We start from the raw sequence: 8,813 nt of genomic DNA, 5'->3' as shown, positions 1-8,813 counted from the left end.
AAAATGAGGTAAACAGCATCAATCATGTGGTGTGCTGATTTGTATTCTGTGTGGGATTTCCGTTAGAAAGGGTTAATGAATTCTCCTCACAGATAGATATTGCCATGGAAACAGCTGCGTGACTGCTTGCAGCTTATATTCAGTACACACAGAGAGGGGAAAAAAAACAATAGTGCTGGAGGTGTTTTAAAATTCAGAGAGCAGGCACTTTCCAGCATATATAGATGCATTTAGGAATCGAAAACACACCAAAGCATCAGCTCCTGAAGCGAAGAAGAAGACACCCTGCCCCCCTCCCACCCCGATGTCTCGGTCGCTTCCAGATTCAGTGTAGTGGGAGGGGGGGGGGGCTGCAGAGACACCCCATGCGCATTCACAGCATTCACAGAAATGCGATTCTGCAGCGAAGAGCGCGGCTTTGCTGCCTCTCTGGCAGCGCTGAGCACCGTGACATCACAGCAGCCACAAAGCCATAAATACATGAATTAATGAGAGAGGGGGAACCTGTGGGGGGGGGGGGGGGCAGGGGAGGGGAGGAAGAGCAGGGGAGAGGAGGAAGAGTAGAGCAGGGGAGGGGAGGAAGAGTAGAGCAGGGGAGGGGAGGAAGAGTAGAGCAGGGGAGGGGAGGAAGAGTAGAGCAGGTAGAGCAGTGCAGCAGAAGGCCGGGATGGCAGTGAATAGACCCCCCCAACCCCCCTTACCCTTACCCCCCCCCCCCCCCTTTCCTCTGCTACTGATGTGAGCTCACAAATTTCACAACGTTACAGGGATGGCACAAACCTAAGAAACACATTTCTGTGTGAGTGTGTGTGCATGTGCGTGCGTACATGCATGTGTGTGTGTGTGTGTGTGTGTGTGTGTTCAAGCATGTGTGTGTGTCCCATGTGAGCTGCATAAGAGGACATACATTAGCCTTACATTTGGATATAGTATATACACATATCACATATTCACATATAGCATATTCACATATGGCATATCCATATATAGCATATCCACTCGATGCTATAAACGGTTAAAATCCGATCTAACTCTCAAGAAGTCTCTGTGGTGTGTCTTCATATGATATTTCATATGATATTCCATATTTGCCGTCATGCCTCTAACTGCTGCTCCTGGGGGACTCTCTGTTTCAGATTCCATTAAAAATGACCTAATTTACCAGCTAGGTTTGATTGAGCTGTTAAACACTGTAAATACTGATCAGGATTTTGATTTTATAGTCACCTACAGTAAGTTACAGGAGAAAAGTGTTTGTCCCCACATTCCAGAAAAGGTTTTCCTAAATAATGATATTTTTTTCTTGGTTGGTAAATAATTAGTCATCATAATACTAATTGGCATGCAGTTTAATTGAATAAGAGATCATTTTAAACCAACTCTAGCCTAAATAATTGATATAGAGGAGAAGGTTGCAAATTAGCCTTAGTGTACGATGCTAATCAATACTGTAACAAACAAATCTGATACCAAATGCAGGGAATAATAATAAATAAATAAATAAATAATTTAAAAAATAAACATTAACACAAACTCATTAAAGCCTCATCAGAGGGATCATACAGCACAGTTCAGTTTCAATTACAGCCTTTAACAGATCAACAAGCAGACATGCCCTCCCAGTATCCTGCAAGCAGACATGCCCTCCCAGTATCCTGCAAGCAGACATGCCCTCCCAGTATCCTGCAAGCAGACATGCCCTCCCAGTATCCTGCAAGCAGACATGCCCTCCCAGTATCCTGCAAGCATACATGCCCTCCCAGTATCCTGCAAGCAGACATGCCCTCCCAGTATCCTGCAAGCAGACATGCCCTCCCAGTATCCTGCAAGCAGACATGCCCTCCCAGTATCCTGCAAGCAGACATGCCCTCCCAGTATCCTGCAAGCAGACATGCCCTCCCAGTATCCTGGCCCAATGCCCTCATTCTTGTGCAGACAGTCAGATCTCTGAGCCTACTATGAGAACTGCCTGACTGCAGAGACACCCCAAAAGGGACATCAATGCCTGAAAACTGGTAACCTGCGTAGACGGCGTAACCGGCAGGAACTGGGCCTTGGTAACTGGCAGTACAGGCCGGTAACAGGCTAAGGTAATGCTCGTACCTGGTGAACTGGGTGCGAGGGTTGGTATTCGGTGTTACGTGGAACGCGCTTGTAACGGGGCACAAAAAGGGATAACGGGCTTGGATAACGAGGGTAACGGGTTTGGGTAACGGGGGTAACGGGGGTAACGGGGCTTGGGTAACGGGGGTAACGGGGGTAACGGGGCTTGGGTAATGGGGCTTGGGTAACGGGACTTGGGTAATGTGTATCGGGTAAGGGGCTTGGGTAACGGGGGTAACGGGGCTTGGGTAATGGGGCTTGGGTAACGGGACTTGGGTAATGTGGCTTGGGTAATGGGGCAAAGTGATGTCCATCCAGCTCGCTGTGTGAACAGGGAATCGCTGGTCAGATGAGAAGAAAGGACTTGATGTCTCAGAAGTGCGGTTAACCCTGGTTCATGAGTATGTATGACGCCTCAAAAGCACATCCTAAATCAGACAGTAGTGCTTTGCAAAGTGAGCGCATGTCAAAATGCATTCTTTCTAACATTCAGCCCAGTTTATCCATTCAAATTATACACAGATTTGAATCTGTCATGTACAGTACACACATTATACTCACACACCACTTATCTATGTGCTTGTTTTTGTAATGCACAGTACCGCATATTTCCCAGGGCGCTGAACTGAATTGTATCTGACTGGTAAGGATGACCAAATCATTCCCTAAACATAATGCGAATCCAGGGATTACACAGAAGTACTGCACATGCATTGACTGTGTTTGCGTTGCCTTTACTTAATTTAATTTGCTCTCACTCAATAATATCCAACACACCAATGGCAGTGTAATCTCAAAAGTGATATCTTCAGCTGATGCCAAAGGAGATAGCAACAAGCATTGATTTGACGTGCCCATATAAGTTAGCTGGCTCTATGATTATCTGGTACACAGATCTATAGATTTATATACTGTAGGCTCATTATTTTCCTTTTGTTGCATAAGTAAGTATTTATCTATCTTAAAATTGGTTTCTCTGTGTCATTAAATGGCAGTCCTGACATAATAATAATAATAATAATAATAATAATAATAATAATAATGATGATGATGATGATGATGATGATTGTTTTATTATTATTATTATTATTATTATTATTAATAATAAACATATATTTTAACAGCTATGCCCCATTAAGACAATAATATCTCTTTTTAAGAGTCTTATAATGCAAACATCAAACATTCAATACATTAAGGAACAACAGAATGTACAACAAATAAAATCTATAATTAGTTGTGCTCTCCGTGCAGCCGCTGACAGCTAGCCAACCCTGCAGTATCGATCACCGAGATGAGTCCAAAATCTGTCACCTGTAATAAAAAGCAAGACATGGTGGAAATCTGTATCAGTGTTTTAAGGTAGTGGCAGCCACGTGCGTATGGATTATGTTATATCAATATATGGTTGATGGGAACATTGACTGGACAATCTTACTACTACTGTATGTAAAGCACAACTTATTTATATAGAACAAAAAAAACAGTTTATAACTCATTTTTTAAAATGAGTTCAATTACATGCATTTTAAACAACACCTTGTTTAAATATGTGCACTGTGAGGGTACCAGGTGAGAGAGACTTGTGCTAGCCCACTGTCTCCTGGTAGAAAGACACAAGTTGTCTGGATAAACTGTTTGCAATACATAGAGCATCTAAAGCAAAAACTGTGAACACCGAAAAACAGCTAATATGGTTACGCTAACAATGCGCTGACTCAGTATCAATCTGCAGCCAAACCGCTCGCATACCTTTGCAGAGTATTTCACATCATGTTGGGCTGAAAAGGTTTTGGGCATGAGTCTGTAATTTCAGCTACCTTTCCCTCAAGTACCACACTCAGCTAAACAGACTTTACTGTCTTCCTCTTGCTTATAGCATCACTTCCTTTATGTTCCCTGATTATCACCAATCATTACAGCTGCATGGAGTCACATTCATGCAGAACGAGTCTGTAACAGAGAGCAGCCACGGACGGCCTGAGGCATGCAGACCTGCGCAGACCTGCACACTGAGCCACGCAGACCTGCGCAGACCTGCACACTGAGCCACGCAGACCTGCGCAGACCTGCACACTGAGCCACGCAGACCTGCGCAGACCTGCACACTGAGGCTGTTTCTCTCACACCAGAGAGCACTGGAAAATGGCCAGAGCAGAACAGCACAACACGCCCAACACACCCAACACGCACAACACAATGCACTCAACACTCCCAACATGCACAACATGCCTAACACTCCCAACACACACAACACACCCTACACACCCAACATGCCCAACACACACAACACACACAACACGTCCAACACACCCAACACGCTCAACACGCCCACACACGTACACACACACACAGGGATACGCACACACACAAACACACACACACACACACACACCGACACATGTACACACACCCACACATACACACACACACACACACACACAATATAGGCTTCTTTGAAATTTTAAGGGGCTAAATTTTCTTCAAATTACCACCAAGTGAAACAGAATTGGCAGGCAGTAAACGAGCACTGAACGGGTGTGCTGCACTCTCAGCGCAGAGCGGACAGCCTGCAGCTCCCCTGTAAAATGAAACATGACACGTGACACACATGGATACGGAGCGTGCACACATACACACCCATAAACATACACATACAGGCTGCTCAGGACCTCTCCTCCGTGTTCACATCATATTTATTTTAGAGGGAATAAATAAAGGATGCTGCGGGAGCAGAATGGAAACACATCTGGAGCGATAAGAGATGAAAAGTTAAAAATAATGTGTGATTTCTTCAGCTCCATTTTAGATCCGCTTTTTTCATGAATATAACACCAGTGAGCCGCTCAGCTGAGGAGCCGTCTCACACATCCACGGAGGAGCGCTAAACTCAGCTAATTGGGAGAGCAAGGCATTCTGGGGCTGTATGCGTCCGCCCGGGAGACCCAGGGAGCCGTAATTAGGGATCTGCAGGGCTTTAAAGGGTTAATCATTCGCAGAGGGGCCTTTTGATCGGGCCATCATTAGTTATTGGCTGCGGCTGCATTGCAGGTTGCAGTGCGCATGGTTTCCTGCAGAGCTGCAGGATGGGGGTGATGAGCTGGGCATTGCAGGTTGCAGTACAGAGCTGCAGGATGGGGGTGATGAGCTGGGCATTGCAGGTTGCAGTACAGAGCTGCAGAATGGGGGTGATGAGCTTGGCGTTGCAGGTTGCAGTGCAGAGCTGCAGGATGGGGGGGGGGGGGGTGAGCTTGCTCTACGAGTGGGAGCGGACAGGCCCCTAATGAGCACTGCTGCTACCTTTGCAAAAAAAAAAAATCAGAAAAGAGAAGAAATCAGATTTAATCAGCAGTGCCTTTAGACCTGAATGGCGAGGGTTTTCCGTTGGGACGGTGCAGTTTGCCCAAACCCCCACGGTCCCTCCGTCCCCCTCCCTCCCCCTCCGTCCCGGGACTCCCCCCTGACTCTCAGGCTTTTTTAAATGTGACGTTTTGCGGCATGCTGTATTTCCACAGTGTAATTAGCTATGAATCCAACACTGTAAACACAACCTGTTTTTTATAATCTTCTCTCACAGCTTCAGCTTGTGTGGGGAAATGTGGGCCGTTATAATGTCACTGTCAGCGTTGTGTGGCATTACATTTAAGCACCTTTTCTTCAGAAACAGTATGAAGTTATTATCAAGCCCATATTAATATCTTTCGTACTGTATTGTATTTAAACTGCCATGTACCGTCCTTCCAGTGTGACCTCATGCTGTGCCTGCAGAGAGAAGGGAAAGCCCAAAACCGTCTCACGTTTGACAGTTGGGGTTAAATTTGAATCTTCAGGAACCTGCCATTTGTGATCAGTCAACCTGTCCAGAGGAAGTGGAGGTGAATAATTTACCCCGTCCATAAAAACATTTGCCCTTAGGGGGGCGACAGGGGTCGCTGAGGTCAGCAAGTTCAGCACATTTGTCACTGAATATACCATAAAACGGGTGGTTATCCCCTCAAATTGCTTTTAGCCAAACTACCAAAAAAAACCTGAATGAACCTAAAGTGATATCTTACATTTTTTCCAAATTCTGCTGGAAATTCATAAAATGCAAAACACCCCACACCAGCCATTTTTTTCTGAAGAAGGTTCAAGGTCCAGGGTCATGCTTTACGAATTACCAGCTGAACGGTGTACCATATATCATCTAGTTGCTTAGAGCTGTGTATCAGATTTAGACCATTATTAAATTTACCTGTCCAATACATTCCTATAGGCCAGATATATTCACTATAGGATTCTGTGGGAAATGGACAAACTCAGGCTCAACTCCACGCAGGCTTCATTCGACCATCTCAGATTATTTGTCAGCGCTGTGTTTCCTGTGTTTTTATCATTCATTTCATGCACAAGATAGTTGGTCTATTTGAGTTTATTGTGTATTATTGTGTAATATCAGCCCATGGTCACAGTACTTTCGGGACGCACCTGATTATTCATTCTAACGATGCGCTCTGACTCTTGAGAAAGTGCTATTTTAAGCGCATGGGGACCTCACGCTTGGAAAGGTCACCTCCATGTGCACACGAGTGTGCCTCCATGGCTGCCGCTGGTTATATTTGGAGATGAAATTCAGTGATAACATGATTTTCACATTTCTCCTAGGGCGTGAAAGTGTGGGGGGAGTGGATGGGTGGGTGGGTGGGTGGAGGGGGGCGGTGGTATTTCTGTGTTTCATCACAGAGGCCAGGGGCCATGTTCATGAGGACTCTAAGAATGCTGTTATTAGAGGAGACTTAAAGTAGGAGGGATTTTCTCTGGGATTTCACGCTTGTATACCCCCCCCCCCCTTCCCCCAACATGGATATTACGCCTATCCTGATATAGCTCCCTGCACCCCCCCCCCCCCCCCCCCCCCCCCCAACACACAGATATTACAAGTCCTGCTGAAGCTTCATTTCAAATATTGGTGTTGGGTAAACAAAATGGCGTATGTCATCCTCAAACATTCCATGGCTGCTCTTCTGAGTCCAGCACGTGAAAAATGACCTGTTACCCCAGAGCCGGGCTTTTTGGGTCATCCTTCTGACTGACACCCTTTCTGACTTACTGACACCTTTTCTGACTGACACCCTTTCTAACTGACTGACACTCTTTCTGACTTACTGACACCTTTTCTGACTGACACCCTTTCTAACTGACTGACACTCTTTCTGACTGACTGACACCCTTTCTGACTGACTGACACCCTTTCTAACTGACTGACACTCTTTCTGACTGACTGACACCCTTTCTGACTGACTGACACCCTTTCTGGACCTTATTGTGCTCACCTCTGTATATGCTTGCATGGCTTACATTTCAACCAAATTGATATTTGTTAGAGAAGCGTGTTACCATTAATGCCACTGCCATTCCTTTCCTTGGCTTGAAGAATACTGAAAAATGTAATATCCAGAGAACCAATGGATTGTTCCCACTTGTTCCCACTTATTTAAAGACGACAACTAATATTATGACTGAACAGCATGACCAGTGGTGACAGAGGGGTTAACACAAACACCATGGAATTGTGAGTTCTGTTTTTAGCGGTTAATTTCAGCAGTAGGTTAGTGTGCGTTGAGAGGAAGTCTCTTTAATTGCTCGTGTGGAAGCTCCTGTATAATTGTGAGATAATGAATCAATAATCGCAGCTGCTGCTGTGAGGGACACTGGGGCTGAAAAGCTGAACCTGAGCCAGGAGTGAAGTCTGCCGTGTGCTGGGGGTTTAATCACCCACCCTTAACCCCCCAGCACTGACAAACTATAATCACCCGCCCTTAACCCCCCAGCACTGACAAACTATAACCCCCCCTTAACCCCCAGCATCAAACTAATCACCCCCTAACCCCCAGCATGACAACTTAATCCCCCTAACCCCCGCACAAACTTACACCCTACCCAGCACTGAAACATAATCACCCACCCTTAACCCCAGCACTGACAACTTAATCCCCCCTTAACCCCGCACTGACAAACTTAATCACCCGCCTTACCCCCAGCACTGACCTACCACACAGACAACTATAATCACCCCCTTAACCCCCAGCACTGACAAACTATAATCACCCGCCCTTAACCCCCCAGCACTGACAAACTATAATCACCCCCCTTAACCCCCCAGCACTGACAAACTATAATCACCCGCCCTTAACCCCCCAGCACTGACAAACTATAATCACCCACCCTTAACCCCCCAGCACTGACAAACTATAATCACCCACCCTTAACCCCCAGCACTGACAAACTATAATCACCCGCCCTTACCCCCCAGCACTGACAAACTTAATCACCCGCCCTTACCCCCAGCACTGACAAACTATAATCACCCCCCTTAACCCCCCAGCACTGACAAACTATAATCACCCCCCTTAACCCCCCAGCACTGACAAACTATAATCACCCACCCTTAACCCCCCAGCACTGACAAACTATAATCACCCACCCTTAACCCCCCAGCACTGACAAACTATAAAATCCACGCCAACCCCTTAACCCCCAGCACTGACAAACTATAATCACCCGCCCTTAACCCCCCAGCACTGACAAACTATAATCACCCCCCTTAACCCCCCAGCACTGACAAACTATAATCACCCCCCTTAACCCCCCAGCACTGACAAACTATAATCACCCGCCCTTAACCCCCCAGCACTGACAAATATAATCACCCCCCTTAACCCCCCAGCACT

This window comes from Anguilla rostrata, chromosome 9 (assembly GCF_018555375.3).
Source record: "Anguilla rostrata isolate EN2019 chromosome 9, ASM1855537v3, whole genome shotgun sequence".
NCBI classification, from domain to species: domain Eukaryota; kingdom Metazoa; phylum Chordata; class Actinopteri; order Anguilliformes; family Anguillidae; genus Anguilla; species Anguilla rostrata.
Note: the sequence above shows the minus strand (reverse complement) of the source record.